The sequence below is a fragment of the Peromyscus californicus genome, unplaced genomic scaffold (genome assembly GCF_007827085.1).
Source record: "Peromyscus californicus insignis strain IS unplaced genomic scaffold, ASM782708v3 Scaffold_16__1_contigs__length_79575227, whole genome shotgun sequence".
In the NCBI taxonomy this organism is placed as follows: Eukaryota; Metazoa; Chordata; class Mammalia; order Rodentia; family Cricetidae; genus Peromyscus; species Peromyscus californicus.
The window spans coordinates 41588140-41606849 of NW_026294458.1; positions in this window are offsets into that span (position 1 = coordinate 41588140).

Here is an 18710-nt window from a genome sequence, read left to right on the forward strand (position 1 = left end):
GACTGGGAATGTGCAGTGAGACACAAAGAATAGAGATAGCAAGAGACAGTATGAGAGAAAGACGGACACACAGAAAGAGAGAAGGTGTGAGCGAGGAGCAAAGAAGAAGGAAATCCTAGTGGTTACAATTAATAAATTCCCAATTTAAACTCATGAATAAAATCAAATGTCAAAAAATGAATGTTAATTGTAGTTCTTTTTTTATGTAAAACTTACAAATGATCAGGATTGTTGGAAAATAGATAAATGGCATAAACACTAATAAGGCTTTAATAAATCAAAAATGATTGACTTCCTTACCAGAAACATATTACTTGAAACAGTGACACGAGTTTATTTATTTTGTCTATCGAAAGAGCTAGGTTTAAAAAAATGATAATATTTGATCTGTTCGGTATGGAATGGAAACTTAGTTCCATTTCTGCAAATTGGTGGAATCCCTGGAAAATTATTTAGTAGTAAAAAATGAAACGCTTAAGTGTTTACACTCTTTCACTATTACTGATAAATCTATCTGAGAGAAATAAAAAACACAAGCAAAGAATTACATGTAATGACTACCACTGTGATTTTATTAGTAGTGAGAATAGCATTTCAACTAAGTGGTATGCACTATTAGTAAATGCCATTCACCTCTATGATGACATATTATATAATCACTGCTAAAATATTTATTTCACTGATAAAATCAACACAATAGGGAAGAACAAAACAATGTTTTATATATAAACAATGTTTCTATATAATCATAATCTCCAAATAAATACATGTAACTGTGATAGAAAGATAGCATGGAAAATATCTAAATGTTAATTCTAGTTTTCTTATGCAATGAGAATTATAATTCATTATTTTCTTCTTTGCATTTCCCCCTTTTCAAATTCTCTACAGTAACCATTACTCTGAAAATCAAGAAACAAAACTTTTGTTAACAAATAAATGTCACGCTCTGAGTTCTGCAATGTTCTGTAACTTTGATAAGTCTGCATACCACAGTTTTATGGTGGATGAGCTCACAGCAGAGTCAGTGAGCAGGTGTCTGCTGTGACAGTGACATTGGCAGTTAGAAGTGACAACTTAGATACCCTGGTGTGCTTCCTCAGCACTGAGGAAGACACTCACATAGGCCGTCGTTCAGTCTCCAGACCACTTTCCTCTGTGAAAACTATCTCTTTGAGGTCAACTTTCAGTCTTTCTAGGGCTTAGTGTTACCATAGTGTTTCTTGGTTGTATGGTTCTTACACTTATTTAAAATTCACAGCATTATATAGCTTCCTTTTTGCATCACTGGTTTGAGATTTATTGGGTATTTACTCTGTGCTATGTATTTTCTGTAGACTGGTAGTTGGCCCTATGAGGCATTTCCATAAAAACAGTGATTGGGGTAGTTACTGACCATAGCTCTACTATAAATTCAAAGAAAGAGGAAAAGTTTGGCAGCAAAAGAGGAAAGTCTCTTAGTTTTTGGTTTACTGGAAATATTTCTGATCTTTAAATCTTGGATTTCTTGGAGATGAAACCTTCAGGAACATTACTTTAAAGGAATTATGAATATACTGGAAAGGAATGTAAATACATATGTATATGTATATATATATATAATTTGAATATTTTTTCCACTAAATATATTTTTGTGCCAGCTTGAGTTACCAAATATGATGTTCTCCAACTTCCAAGTTGATTATAATTGATAAAATAAATTTTGTATTGGCCCTTGTCTAAGAATCATAAGATAAACTAGAAAGCTCCCTCAAATTTCACTTGAGAATTAAAAAAATTTTTATGTAAAATTAGTCCTTTCTCATACAAGTTGTTTAGTACACATAAGGAATATCCTGAACAAAAAATTATATGCCATTCAGGAAGTTGGAAGTACAATGATATTATTTTAAAATAATCTCAAAACATTACAAATGTATTCCCATATTACTATGAAAATGCCTATTCATTTTGGTAAAATTGGGCTTCTCTTGAATTCAGAAGTGACACAAATGAATGGCAATTATTTATCTAGTATTTGGACAAAAGATTTGTGGGAAAAGGAATTTCAGTATCTTAAAATTGAGAAATTCAAATCACAAGAAAAGACAACCCTAACTTAGAGAATGACATTTTTCTAGAAAAGTACATTTTGAAATTCTTTCTCACCTGTGTTTCTGATGAGAACTGTATAGATGCCTGTTATTCGCCTCATGTGCCTTTAAAGAGGGTCCAGTAGTAACTCTGTTCACTTGGTTATTTATGTCTGCATTTAGGTAGAGAATTATTCAAATATTCAAAATAATTCTAAGGAGATTTACTTGGCATTGACATCAGAGCATGGCCTGAGAGACCCAATTTTCTGAACTCTGCATCCAAACTAAATTGGAGTAATTGCATATATCCTTTGAGACCTAGCAAGACACATACCTATGTTTAAGCAAATTTAAAAGACTCAGAAAAAAAATTAATTTTTGTATGATACTTACCAATTTGAGTTAATGCAAGTGATAATGGGAAAATTCCTGCTTGATTGGTCAGCAAAAATTTCACAGTATAAGTTGTAACTGAGTTAGGATTGTGAACTCTGAGGATAAAAGAAAGAGGCTATGGAATTTGCCCCTGAGACTAAGGAAAGCCTCTGAGGCCAGGCATGTGCCAGGGTGTACCTGAATGGAGGCCTAATAGAGAGGTCATTGTGTGAAGCTGTGAATTTGAAGCCTGGATTATCTTGGAGTACCCAAGATATTAGAGATGCCAGGGTTGTGGGATACCTGCTGAGGAAGGCTGATAACAGGGAGTGGAACCAGCGCAAGGGAAAGAAATGTGTTTCTGTCAACAAAGCTGAATGAAATGGATGATCAGAGGAGCATTTTGACATCATAAATGGAGATGCATAGTTGGAGTTTGCCCAGCTGGTTTTCAGTCTTGCTTTGGTCCAATATTTTCTTTGTATGCTCCCTTTCCTATGTTTTGCGATGATAATGTATATCATATATGTATCACATACTTATATCATATATATATCATATATATGTTGGAAGTATGTGATATACTTCTTGATTTTGATTTTTACAGGTTATTACAGTTAAGAGATTGCGTGAATCTCAGAATAGACTTCGAATGCTGTACTTAGAACATTGTTGAGACTGTGATAGACTATGGGGTCTTTTGAAGTTGGACTAATTACATTTTGTATCATGATACTGTTTCAGTTTTATGGGGGCCAGGGAGTGGACTGTGGTAATTTGAGCCCCATAAGCTCATAGGGAGTGACACTATTATTAAGTATGGTTTTGTTGGAGTAGGCATGGCCTTGTTGAAGTAGGTGTGTCTTTGTTGGAGGAAGTGTGTCACTGTGGGGGTGGACTTTGAAGTCTCTTTTGCTCAAGCTTGCCTCAGTGTGACAGTCAGTCTACTTCCTGTTGCCTTCTGATCAAGATGTAGCAAGCACCATGTCCACCTGCATGCCACCATGCTCCTCACCATGATGATAATGGACTGAACCTCTGAAATTGTAAGCAAACCACCCCAGTTAAATGTTTCCCTTATAAAAGCTGTCATAGTCATGGTGTCTCTTCACAGCAATAGAAACTCTAAGATACTGATGTATAATGCAATATTATCCACAACTAGGGATAATTTGACTTCTCTTCCTATTTTCATACCATTAATTTCTCTGCCTTGACTTGTTGCTGTAGCTAGTGCTTCAAGCACCCCATTGGAAAGGAGTGGGGGTAATTGACAACCCTGTCTCACTAATTAATTTCTCATATTAATGGAATTGCTTTGGATATTTTGCATTTATAATGATGCTATATGTGGTTTCATCTAACTCTAACAAGTGACAGCTTGTCAGAATTGCTTGAGATGAAGCATTCTCTGTGGGTTACACCACAGAAGCAACTGGTTTTTGCTCCCTCTTATCTACAAAAAATGTGAGTCAATCAAAAAAGACTTCTCAGAAAACACCATGTTCCTAATTTTCCTACAAATTTGAGAATTGGTTTTTGCTGACCTAAAAAAATTTGAATAGTCTTAGTATTTAGAACTGCCAATCAACTTCCACACATTTTCAATTATATAATAATTTCTTTATAGTGATTATTATACACTATCATGATTATACATTTTATTCTCATGGAATTCATCTTCTTTTAGGGGGGATAGGAAGTAGATAGAAATAATATAAAAATGAGAAAAAGAAAATAAAATCAGTAAGTGCTATGTGATAAGAAGGGATGAATGGAAAAGGTCCATGAGAAAAGTTGAGTAGCCAAGCTGAGACATAACTTGCAAGAAATCAGTCATGGAAGATTGGGGAAGACCATGTTAGGTACAGGGGAAAAAGTGATGAAAATTCCTTAATATAGGGTGAGCTACCAGTGTTTGTGAAAACTATCAAGACCGGGGAAAGTTCCTGAGGACTTGATGAAACATAAAATATGAACATTTTATTTTCAACCAAGGTGAAGTATTTGGAAGATGTATTAGTTTCCTGAAACAAATGACCAAAAGCCTGGGAGCTTGAAACAACAGACATATGTTAGATCACATTCCTAGAATTTAGAAGTCTAAAATGGGTCCCAATAGGCAAAAATCAAGGGGAGAATTCATTTCCTTAACTTTCTCAGTTTCAGTGTTTGATCTTCCTTGGCTTTTGGTTCCCCTTTGTCTTCAAAGATTGCCAGCTAACATTGTTCTGATATTGTATTGCTCTATTATAATTTAATACTGTCTGTGTTTAATATTTAATGTAGTACATTGAATGCATGTGGATAATTCCCGCATTTCAAGATCAGTTGGTAAATCATCCTTAAAACATCTACAACTTTCATTTGTCCATGTCACATGATGTAGCATAGTCACAGCCTCCATGGATTAAGTTTAAAAAAAAAAACTCTCATTTTTTCATTATCAGATTTACATATTAAAACTGAACATTCTACTTTTTTCCCTCATATAAAATAGTAAGTGGAAATGGAAAGTCCAGCTACTATGAACTTAGAAAAGTTCAGAATTATGGTGATATTAGTGTATATGGAGAATTGTGCAAGGATGTGCACCTTGAGGGATACATTCCACTCCTTCTATAACAGTGTATCTGTCCCACATCAGTTACCTGGTACTAATGCACATGTCATCTGTCTGAGCAGTTTCCAGAAGTCCTTACCTACTTCCTCATGGGGCACTTTGTGCTTTGTTAGCACAGAGAGGAAAATCATTTGCTGTTACAGAACTTATCCAATTCCCAGTCTCCAAGGGCCACATTTCTAATAAAGTCTCCAGTGAGGATACTCAGTTCTACTGAAATTTCATTGGGTATTATTAATTTTGGCAGATTTCCTGAGCTAACTAAATAAAGTTAGAATTAACCAAGCCATGCACAGATATGATGACTTACTGTAAGAATTACTATAAGTATAATTACTTTTCTTTAAAATCTTCTTAAAATTAATTTTACACCACAGATCCCTCTCTCATCCCTCCTCCAGCTTCCTCCTAGCCTCTCCCCTGACCACCCCCATCCTCTCCTTCAAAAGGGTAAGGCCTCCCATGGTGAGTCAGAAAAGCCTAGTACATTCAGTTGAGGCAGGACAAAGCCCCTCCTTCCTGTATCAAGGGTGAACAAAGCATCCGACCATAGGTAATGAACTCCAGAAAGCCAGCTCATGTACCAGAGATAAATCCTGAAACCACTGGCAGGGGCCTCTCAAATAGACCAAGCTACACAACTGTCTCTGGTATGCAGAGGGCCTTGTTTAGTCCCATGCAGGTTCCATAGCTGCTAGTCTAAAGTTCGTGAGTTCCTACAAACTTGGTTCAGTTGTCTATGTGGATTTCCCCATCATGATCTTGGCCCCCCTTGCTCATATAATCCCTCTTCCCTCTCTTTGACTGGACTCAGGAGCTCAGTCTGATGCTTGGTTTTGCATCTCTGCATCTACTTCTCTCAGTTACTGGATGAAGGCTCTATGATGACAGAGTAGTCACTAATCTAATTACCAGGGTAGGCCAGTTTAGGTACCCTCTCTACTATTGCCAGTAGTCTAATCTGGGGTCATTCTTGTGGAGTCTTGGGAATTTCCCAAGCCCCAGATTTCTCTCTTACCCTATAGTGTCTCCCTCTATCAAGGTATCTCTTTCATTGCTCTCCCACTCCATCCTTCCCCCAGCTTGACCATCCCATTTTCTCATGTTCTCATTCCCCATCCATTACCCTCTATTGCCACCCCTCATCCTCAGTTTACTTATGGAGATCTCATCTACTTTCCCTTCCCAGGGTGATCCATATGTCCTTCTTAAGGGCCTCCTTGTTTCCTAGCTTCTCTGGAGTTGTGGATTGTAGTCTGCTTTACATCTAGTATCCACTTATGACTGAGTGCATACCATGTTTGTCTTTCTGAGTGTGGGTTACCTCCTCAGGATTATATTTTCTAGTTCCATCATTTGCCTGCAAATTTCATGATGCCATTGCTTTTTACAGCTGACTAATACTCCATTGTGTATATGTACCACATTTTCTTTATCCATTCTTCTGTTGAGGGACATCTAAATTGTTTCTAGGTTCTGGCTATTACAAATAATGCTGCTATGAACATAGTTAAGCAAATGTCCTTGTGGTATGATTGAGCATTCTTTGGGTATATGCCCAAGAGTGGTATCAATGGATCTTGAGATGGATTGATTCCTAGTTTTCTGAGAAGTCACCATACTGATTTCCAAAGTGGCTGTACATGTTTGCACATCCTCCAACAGTGGAGGAGTGTTCCCCTTGCTCTACATTCTCCCCAACATAAGCTGTCATCTCTGTTTTTTATCATAGCCATTCAACAGGAGTAAGATGGTATCTCAGAGTCATTTTGATTTTCATTTCCCTGATGACTAAGAATGATGAACAATTCCTTAAATGTCTTTTGGCCATTTGAGATTCTTCTGTTGAGAATTCTCTGTTTAGCTCTGTAACCCATTTTTTAATTTGACTAATTGTCTAGTTTGTTGAGTTCTTTATATATTTAGGAGATCAGCCCTCTCTTAGATGTTGGGTTGGTGAAGATCTTTTCCCATTTTGTAGGCTGTCGTTTTGTCTTATTTGCCTTGTTCTTTGCCTTGCAGAAGTGTCTCAGTTTCAGGAGGTTCCATTTATTAATTGTTGCTCTCAGTGTCTGTGCTACTGGTGTTATATTTAGGAAGTGATCTCCTGTGCCAATGCATTCTAGGCTACTTCCTACTTTTTCTTCTATCAGGTTCAGCGTAGCTGGATTTATATTGAGGTCTTTGATACAGTTGGACTTGAGTTTTGTGCATGGTGATAGATATGGATCTATTTGCAATTTTTTACATGTTGACATCCAGTTATGCCAGCATCATTTGTTGAAGATGCTTTCCTTTTTCTATTGTACAGTTTTGGTTAAAAATCAGGTATTCATAGGTGTTTGAATTAATGTCAAGGTCTTCAATTCAATTCCATTGTTCCACATGTCTGTTTTTAAGGTAACACCAAGCTGTTTTTTATTACTATAGCTCTACTTTAGAGCTTGAAGTCAGGGGTGGTGATGCCTCTAGGAGTTGCTTTATTGTAAAGGATTGTTTTAGCTATCCTAGGTTTTTTGTTTTTCCATGTGAGTTGAGTATTGTTCTTTCGAGGTCTTGTGAACAATTGTGTTGGGATTTTGATGGGGATTGCATTGAATCTGTAGAATGCTTTTGGTAAGATTGCCATTTTTTTTTTTTTTTTTTTTTTTTTTTTTGGTTTTTCGAGACAGGGTTTCTCTGTGTAGCTTTGTGCCTTTCCTGGATCTCGCGCTGTAGACCAGGCTGGCCTCGAACTCACAGAGATCCGCCTGCCTCTGCCTCCCGAGTGCTGGGATTAAAGGCGTGCGCCACCACCGCCCGGCAGATTGCCATTTTTTTAATGTTGGTTCTACCTATCCATGAGCATGGGAGATCTTTCCATTTTCTGATATCTTCTTCAATTTTTTTTCCCTCAAAGATTTGTAGTTCTTGTCCTACAGGTCTTTCACTTACTTGGTTAGAGTTACCCCAAGATATTTTATATGATTTCAGGCTATTGTAAAGGGTACTGATTCTTTGGTTTCTTTCTCAGCCAGTTTATCATTTGTATATAGGAGGGCTTCGGATTTATTTGAGTTCATCTTGTATCCAGCTACTAGACTAAAGATGTTTATTAGCTGTAGGAGTTCCCTGGTAGAGTTTTTGGGATTACTTATATATACTATCATATCATCTGAGAATAATGATACTTTGACTTCTTCCCTTCCAATTTCTATCCCCTTGATTTTCTTTACTTGTCTTATTGCTGTAGCTAGAACTTGAAGTACTATATTAAATTTGTGGAAAATTCAATTGAGAGTGGCAAACCTTGTTTTGTTCCTGATTTTAGTGGAATTCCTTTGTGTTCCTCTCCATTTGATTTGATGCTGGCAATTAGATTGCTGTATATTGCTTTTATTATGTTTAGGTATGTCTCTTGTATGCCTTTTATTATATATGGGTGTTGGATTTTGTCAAAGGATTTTTCAGCATCTAATGAAAAGGTCATGCGGTTTTTTCTTTTAGTTTGTTTATATGGTTGATTACTTTGACAGTTTTTTTTAATATGTTGAACCATCCCTGCATCTCTGGAATGAATCCTCAATGCTTAATGATTTTTTTGATGTTGAACTTGGCTTTTCAAGCTCAAGGGTCAGGTATTTCCTGAAGTTACCCTAACTCAGTCAAGGCATATTAGAAGTAATATAAAACAATAACTGAAGATAGAAAAATATAACACTAATATCAACAACTTGATTTCATTTTGCAAAATGGAATGCTTTTATTCTAAAATTATTTTTATAACCACAGAAAAATGAAATAAAATGATACATAAATAAGAAATGTATTAAAGGAAAAGTTAAAATATACATGAAGAAAATAACTTGATGGCTATCAAAAACTACTATTATTATCTTAATGTATATATACAGGACAATCAACGGAGCGATCCTCAATTGGACAACATGCAGAGAATAAGGGACTGTGGAGTTCTCAGGCCTAGTGGGACATACATATCATATCTCTCCCCTCAAGACACCTGGACCTTTCAGAAGAGGTAGCAGAAAGATTATAGGAAATGGAGGTAGAGGATAACTTCAGGAAAACATTGCTTTCCATAGTTGCACATATGAACTCAGTGATTATGATGGCATGCACAAGACTTGCACAAGTTTAAGGCTGAAAAAATCCCAGCACAGAGATGGTAGTTGGGCACAAAATCCCACTGCTAATTTAAAAGCTTTTGATAGCTGCTGGGATAGTTTTGATAGCTGCTGGGATAGAGAGACTGTGCTTTCTTTACTGAGAGTGGTGGTAGGTCCACCACTCTCCAGGTTAGGCCCCACTCACAGAAAGAGTTGGGCAACAACAATTGGACTCAACAGAGAGAAAAATAAAGAAGAAACTTAATGTTGGGTGGGAAGATGGGTGAGGGTAGAGATGGCAGATATGGAAAGAGTTGAGAGAATGAATATGCCCGAAATTCGTTGTGTAAAATTCTCACAGAATAAAAATATTGAAAAAGAATTATGATTTATATTGCTAAAATAATGTTTTCTTTTTAAAGTAGTTGATATTAATGATAATTTGTAACAAAATAAAAGGACATAAGAAATGATGTGAATAGGTATTCATATTTGTTGCTAATGAAAAGCAAGTTGTCATAAGACCACAATTTCTCCATTTATTAGGAGAACTTTGTGATATTCTGACATTTGCAACCTTTTTTTGTTTTATCTCTGAACTTTGTATTGTTTTCATATGCCTCTGTGTGTATTTTCACAGTGTAACAAATTGTTACATTCATTCACTCTGCAAAATATTGTGCAAATTGTCAAAATCATTTATTCTTCTAGATAATTCTTAAAAACTATTTTGTAAGCCTAGAAAAAATAGATGAGAATTTAAAAAAATGGTAAATGCTTCCAGTGTACATATTCAGCTGGTTGCAAGCTGAAATCTGACTTCCTGTTTGCATAATTTATGTCAACCACACAAAACATGTAAAAATTTAAGAGCATTGATAGGAAAGCCATCATTTAAATTTCATGATCACACATCATTGGCACTGACAAAAAAATCACAGTAAGGTCAAAAGCATAAAAATATGATTTACACTTTATGCTACACTGAAATTAGAAATAAAGAGAAGAAAATAGGAAAATTCACAAATGCATGGAATTCAAAGTATATGCTCCTTGAATTAATGGCTCCAATTATGGGTGTGTCTCTGATTCTTTTCCCTGCTCTTGGAACTCTTTTAATCCTGTTGGGTTGCCTTGTGAAGCATTGATATGAGGGCATTTGCCTTGTCTTATTGTATCTGTTTTTGTTGTGTTTGGTTGTTGTCTCTTAGAGGCCTGCTCCATTCTGAAGGGAAATGGAGGTAGAGTGGACCTGGCGGGGGTGGGGGGGGATGTTACACTGGAGCTGGGAGAAGTGGAGGGAAGGGAAACTGTGGCTGGGATGCATCATATAAAAGATTTTATTTTAAATTTTTAATTTATTTTTTATTATTATATTTAATATATTTATTATCATATTATATATTATATATAAATTAATATATTTATTATTATAAAAATTAAATTTTTTATTTAATTTATTAAATAATAATAAAATATTATTAAATATTTTAAATAAAAAGAAAACAAATAAAAATATTTCTACATAAATATAGGTGAACATATATCATAGTCAAATATCTGAGATGCCGGTAAAGCTGTGCTTTTTGGAGGAATTTGTTATTGTAAACATTTAAATTATGCAGATTGAAAACAAGAAATAATCTAATTTTCCACTTTGAGGAAAATAGGAACAAATGAAAATTAAAGAAGGAAGTAGAAAGAAATAATAAATATTAAAATAGAAATTACTGAAACAGTGGAAAACCAACACAAAAAAGTAATGAAACCAGAAGTCAATGCCTTGAAAAGATAAAAAAATGACAGGAATTTAAATATTGTATTTAGAAAAAATTTGAGAGAACTAATTAAATTCAGGGGTAGTAAAATTATTTTTTAAAAAATGTTTATACAAAATTCATTGTATAAAATTCTCAAAGAATGAAAATATTAAAAAATATTCATGATTTATATTGCTAAAATAAGTGTTTTCTTTTTAAAGTAATTGATTTTATTTGGTAATTTGTAACAAAGTAAAAGGACATTTTTATTAATAAAAATTAAATTTTTTTTAACCGTTGGTAATTTAGACATGAGATGAACAATAAAGAATGCTGTGGCTAACTGTATGATAACAAATTAGATAACCTCTAAAATGGATGAGTTCCTAGAAAATACATAGTTTACTGAGACAGATTCAAATATAAGATGAAGCCTATTCATGCCAAGCAAATAGATCAAAAAGCTCAGGTGTCCCTTTATTCTGAAAGACCCAATGAGACTTGGAGAGTAAAAGGAATGTATTTCAGCATAATAAAGATAACAAATGATAACCCCACTACCATTGTGCTAACAAAATGGGAAATAAACAAAATATTTCTTCTAAAATTAGCAACAAGACAAGGGTCTGCAATCCTTCCTATTTTCAGTATAATTCTGGGAGTTTCAGCAATAAGACAAGAGAATGAAATAAAAGAGACAAATAATAGGGAAGAAGACAGAATATCCATTTTTTTTGTAGATGCTATGATTCTATGCACAAAAGCCTGAAGATTCAACTAGAAAACTCTTAGAATTGATGAGCACTTTCAGCAAAGTAGCAGGATACAAAACTACCAGACTAAAAACCAATAGCCTTCATATCAACCATTAACAAACTTGTTGACAAAGGGAACAGTGAAATAACTCATTCACAATTGCCTCAAAAATACAATTTCTTGGAACAAAATCTAACTAGAAAAAGGTGAAAGGTCTCCACAGTGAAAATTCTAAATATTAAAAAATGAGATTGAAAAAAGACTGTTGTCGCTTGTTTTACTCTTTTGGCTCTTTGAGGGGCCCACCACCCAGCTCCCAAATAAATCACACACAGACACTTATTCTTAATTATGAATGCCCAGCCTTAGCTTGGCTTGTTTCTAGCTAGCTTTCCTTAGCTTAAATTAGCACATCTGTCTTTTGCCTCTGGGCTTTTCCCATTCCCTTCTATAAATCTTACTCTCACTCCATGACTTGCTGTGTAGCTGGGTGGCTGGCCCCTGGAGTCCTCCTCCCTCTCTGGCAAGTCTCCTCTCTCCCAGATTTCTCATTCTATATATTCTCTCTGCCTTCCAGCTCCACCTGTCTTTTCTCCTGCTTTGCTATTGGCCATTCAGTTCTTTATTAGACCATAATGTGTTTTAGACTGGCACAGTAACACAACTTCACAGAGTTAAGCAAATGCAACATACCTTAAAATAATATTCTACAAAAGAAGACACTAGAAGATGGAAAGACCTCTCAGGGTCATACACTGAAGAATTGATATTGTGAAACTGGCAATATCATCAAAGGCAATTTACAGATTCAATACAACATGCCATTCAAATTACTAATATCATTCTTCTCAGAAATAGAAAAAAATAATCTTAAAATTCACATGGAAGCAAAAGAGTTCCTGGGTAACCAAATAGTCCTGAGCAGGGAGCAGGGCTGCCAGTGTCACCATATCTGATTTCTAGTTTTAGGAGGGCCATCAGAAACAGCATGGTATTGGCTTAAAAAATCGAATCATGAATCAGAGGAATAGAATAGTGAACCAAGATATAAACAGACAGCTGCAGAAATCTGAGTTTTGACAAAGATATTAAAAAGTATGCTTTGAAGATTACCTCTCTTCAGCAAATGATGAGAAAATTGAATAACCAAAATAGAATAATGAAACTAGAGGCCCACATCTCAAATCATACAAAAATCAACTCCAAATTGGCCAAAGGCCTTAATATAAGACTTGAAATTTTGAGACTGTTAGAAGAAAATTTGGAAAAACATTTTAAGATGTAGGCCTGATAAGATCTTTTGCCTAACACTCTAGGCACTAAGGAAATAATGTCATTAATTGAGAAGCAGGACTTCATGAAATTAAAACAAAACAAAAAACCAATGGCACAAGAAAGGAAACATTGAGTGAAGTATGGGAAAAATCTTCGTTAGCTCTACCTCTGACAGAATATGCAAAAACTCAAAAACAAAACCTAAACAGCAAGGCATTGAACCATCCCATAAATAAAACTGCTAATGAAATGAATAGATAATTCTCAAAAAAATGAATATTAATTGTAAGCCCCTGCAGCCACATGAGTGGCCAGACCCCTTCCCCAAGGACCTCCAACTGCCAGGTTCCACCCACAGAATACTGCAACTGCCCTAACTGCTGGACCCTGTCCCCATTCTACAGAGTAAAAAGCCCAATCTCTGGACATGAAATCCCACCAATCTCCACCCTGGGAAGCTCCACCTTGAGAAGTTCCATTCCCTTCCCAAGAAACTCTCTATAAGCCCTGTGTCCTATTCAGTGTGCTGTTGTTTCTTGCCCCTGCAGAGGCTGCCACCCTCCTGTTATTTCCCTCCCAATAAATCTCTTGTGTGAGGCTTGTTGTGCTGTGTGTCTTTATGGTATTCCTCGGCTCCAGGCTGCCAGGATTCCTTCCACCTGAGCTGTAATACTTACCTAAGTGTCCATTAATCTTATGAAATGATGTTTGAGTTGGTAAGATGGCTCAGTGGGTAAAAATCTCATTGGATGCGTGCTTCAGTTTGATCCCCAGATCACATTGTAGAAGGGGAGAACCTGCTCTGGAAAGCTGTTCTCTGATCTCACAATGTAGCAGACACATGACGACCCATCCCCACATTAATAGTAAATAAGCAAAAAATATTCAACCTTACTAGTCATCAGAGAAATGAAAATAGACATTTCATTTACTTCAGTCAGAATGGCTATTGCTAAGAAATACATAACAACAAAAGCTGGTAAGAATATAGACAAAGGGGGAACCATGTTATACTAAGGATGGGAATGCAAACTAGTCCAGGCACTATGTAAAGTAGTTGGAAGCTTCCTTTAAAAAACTCAAAATAGGTCTATCATATGGTGCATTTCTTCTATTCCAAGGTATGTACCTGAGGACTAAGTTAATACTATCCTGTATGTGTACATGACAGGAAGATGGAAATGAAACTAAGGATCAAAGAGAACTAACCACAGGGACACAGGCAGAAAAGGGAGGGGAGAAATGGAGTAGAATATTTTCAATGTGCCTTTTACACTGGTATGAAAATGTCCATATGAAACCCTACACCATATTAGACAAATGTATGCCAATTAAATGTTATTAAAAGGGAATAATGTTCTTTCTGATTAGAACCCAATAATATAAGAAATAGCCCCAAACATTTACACATTGGACCTTATGAAATTAAACATTTTCTTCACAGCCATAGGAAATATCAGTATGGTGAACATTCTCTACAAAAGGAGAAAATCTTCAGATGGATCATATGCGACGCTGCTAGCATTAAAGACCAAGAAAACAAAAATGTCAAGCAATATGTTGGCTAATGAATGGACAGACAGTCTTCAAAAGAAGACATAGCTGGGCAGTGGTGGTGCCCACCTTTCATCCCAGCACTTGGGAAGCAGTGGCAGGAGAGTCTCTGTGAGTTCAAGGCAAGCCTGGTCTACACAGTAAGTTCCAGGACAGCCAAGGCTACACAGAGGAAATCCGTCTTCACAAAAAAAAACAAAATAAACAAAAAAGAAGAAAAGGAAAAAGGATATACAATAGTCAATAAATTTAAAAAAGTATTCAATATCTTTACACATAAGAGAAATACAAATTAAAGTCATTTTGAGATTACACCTCAATTCAGTCAGAATGGCTATCATTAAGAAGTCAAGTGACAAAAAGAAAAGATGTCAAGAGACAACAAATCCTGTTAAAGAATTGGTAAATGAGGAAGCTGTTTTCTCTATGGTAGTGTAAACTGGTTCACCCACCATGAAAAATAATGTGAGGATTTTTGCCAATACTGGTCATAGAACTATCATATGGCCCAGCTACAGCACTCCTGGGCATTTGCCTAGATGACTACCCATGCTACCACAGAGATACTTGCACAACCATGTTTATTTGCTGCTCTATTCATAATCTCAAGGAAGTGGAATCAGCGTAGATGTTCATCAGCAGATGAGAGGATAATGACATTGTTTTACATATACCCAGTAGAACTTTAGTGAGCTAAAGAAAAACAAGAAATTTTCAGAAAATTCATGACTAGAAAATATCATAAGCTGTAACTTAGGATCAGAAAGAAAAACATCACATGTTGTGCCCTTCCCTTTGTCTCTCTTTCTGTGTCTGTCTCTATTTCTCTGTTTCTGTCTCTGTCTGTCTGTCTGTCTCTCTGCCTGTATGTCTCTCTCTCTCTCATGACTCTGGGTATGTATGGGCTCATGTGTATATGATGATATATGCACATGTGTATATACAGTATACTCTCTGCCAGAAGCCATTGGAGGACATCATGTGTCCTGATCATTTCTCTTCACCATATTCCCTTAAGAAAGGGTCTGTCACTGCAGCTGGAACTAAGCTGGCAACTAACAAGCCCCAGAGTCCCACTTGTTCTTGCCACTTGCCTACAAGCACTGTATTATAGGAGCATGTACCCATGCTCAGGTTTTCATGTGAGTGTGGTGATTCCTACTCAGTCTTAGGTTTGTGCAAGCATTCTTACTGAGCCATCTCCCCAGCCCACAGTCTCTCTCTTCTGTGGATCCTAGCTTCTAATATATATGTATTTGTGCAGGTCAATGTAAGTACAGGTTGTGATGTTGTGCCCAGATTGCATCCCCAAAGAGGACACCTGAGACTTTAGGTACAGAATGCAAAAGCAAGGTTTATTCTAAGTTTACAAGCCTTGGCAGTGAGGCTCCTTCCAAAACTCTCACTTGCAGCAGTGAGGCTGGAAGGAGCTCTCCCCTTTCTTTGTGAGGCTAGTTCTTAAAGGCACAGACCACATAATTCATTTCCCACAACCCGTCTCCCTTCCTTTTGTTCATATCAGTTTCCCTTCTTTCGGCCTTTCATGTTATCTTTATCTCTCGTTTGTTCAGTAACCGTGTTTAGGAGTTTTACAAGCTGCGTTGTCTCTGGGGTTTGGGAAGTTTGGGATGTTTTATGACCAATTAGCCCCTACCAGGTGGTTGAATATCCTGACTCTGTGTTTTTTTTTTATGTCCCTGTAGCTGATATTACCACCTGGGAACTTGAAAGTGGTCTAAGTTCTTATCTATGCTTAGGAATCCTGGTTTTAGCTTCTCTTTGTCTGTAGGGGATAGAGCGGGGGAGTGGGGGAAGAGGGGGAAGGTTTGCTGAGGTTTCACAATGAAAGCACTGAAATGTCCATGAGAGAGAGAAGCATATTTTAAGGAAAGTATGTAACAAGGGTAATAGAATATAGATGTTATGGAAGTAGAAAAAGAATCTTGGAAGCTGAAGGACACTGTGGGAGCTGGCAGAGGTTTCCTAATGAAATCTGAGCTTACTTTAATCAGCAGGGCTGAATAAGGGGATGGATTGACCACATGCATGGTTACCAGGTAGTTGGAAGGGTCTGCACTTGGCTGTGCTAGGGGGAGGTCATTTGCTCCACCCCTTGTCATTCCTTTAAAAAGCACTTTAGAAGAGACAGAAGGGGCTGATGGATAAGGCTCCAGGCCCTCTAGAGGCTATCCTGTGTCTTTATCTGTCTCTCTCTCCCCTGTATATTTCTATATAAATCTCTTATCCCTCACTTCTCAAGAGTACCCTGGGGGAAAAAAGGTAGGGGTGGGTCCCCACAGGACACAAATGGGAATGAGGACCAGAGTGACTGACATGCAGTGAACTGCATGTGGGTGGCAGGGGTCTACCCCAGTAAAGTATGATGTGACATGCCTTAAGGAAACCTATTACATTTTATGCTAACTAAGCAAGAACATGAGTTTCAAGATCATAAATATGCCTATGTCCTTGTCAATTTTGATGACAAAGTGGAAATAGGCTGTAGTAGGTTCTCAATCATACCCCACAACATACAGAGAAAGTAAGATTCTTTTTTAAAAGTTTTAAAAATATGTGTATGTCTGTGTCTATGTGTGTGCAGACACACTTAGAAGGGGCCATCAGATTTGTTGAAGCTGGAGTTATAGGCATTGGTGAGTCATTTTCTGTGGGGGCTGGAATCTGAACTGATGGAACAATAAGTGCTTGTAGCCATGGATCCATGTGTCCAGCCCTTAAGATTAATTTTCTGTGGATCTCTTTAAAAATGGAATAAGGCCATTTCAGAGAAACTTCTGAAATTACCTCATGGATCACTGACCCTAAGTAAATGACATACATACGTGCTCAAATATGCAGGGCACTGATTTGGGAATACAATGTTGGCAGGCTTAGACAGGAATAGACAGAGACTCCATCTCATTGTTCTACAATGGCAAAATTTGATTTACTTTTCTCTAACATGCTATGTATCTTGGAGGTATTCCTCTCCTTTGTTTGACTGCTGTCAAGTTCCACACTCATCTCCCAAAAAAGGAATTCTTATAGTTTGTCTCATTCCAATTTCTTTCCAATTAAATCCACTGTCAGATCAATTCCTTGAGAGATACAATCATCTTACCCTGTTTCTAGGAAGACTCCATAACTGATGCTTCTAATTGAGTTTAGATCCAGAGGGCACCACTGAAGGATCTCAGTAACCTGATCTACTTCTACCCCATGTCCCAAACCTCTCCAATGTTTGATCCTTTGTTAGCCTTATTCCAGTTTTCCCAAATCTGTCTCCCACTGTCATATTGGTGAAATTATTAAGGCCATTCCACGTTGTTAAAAGGGAGGTTCATTTTGTGGGGTAACTTACAAGTGAATGGAAAGTTTACAGAGTCTGGGAAAGGCATGACACAGTCTGGTGGTGTTTTCTGGAGAACTCTGCTCTGTCTACCTGCAGTGTCCAGGGTCCAGGAACTAAGAGAACCCATGCATCTGGAACCCAGGTCTTCAGCTTCCTCTCTCAGCCCCACCTTGTAGGTGTGACTGTTATCAGAGCCGAAATGGGGTTGGAGCTTCCAGGTCAAAGCTGGAATGCTTACCCACTACACTGTCACACTCATTTCCACAAACATAGACTCTACTCTAACTTCTGTTTCATTGAAAATATGATCTTTTTTTCACTTTTAAGGTACAGTTTAATTCTGACCGTATGTAATAACTAAATATTAGAGGTATATAACCTCCATTTGCTGAGATACAAGCACATGGGGGAAGCATGGTATTAACTCAGATCCCAGATGTATTGTGCTTGCTGGGATGAGCTTGAACAAGCTATTCAATATTTCCAAGTATAAGTTTTTATTCTAGAAAAACACCAAAAAAAAAAAAAACTAATTACTTGGTCTTTGGATGTATGAAAACCCTCACATAATGTTTGGCAGACACGATGTTTACAGGAAGCTATTTTGTTTTATATTTGCAAAATTGTTTGAAACTAAATACTGTGGTTTATATCAACCCACTAATTTCCTACCTTACAAATTACTTGAACGTGATATCACTGTCTTGTACATATGCTATGAACAAACCAATTTTCAGTGCCAGTTTTTGTTGTCTTAATCACAGAAACCAAAAAATCAGTGATCACAGCAGAAAACTTTTGTTAATGATTATGTGAAATAAATGGAATGCTATA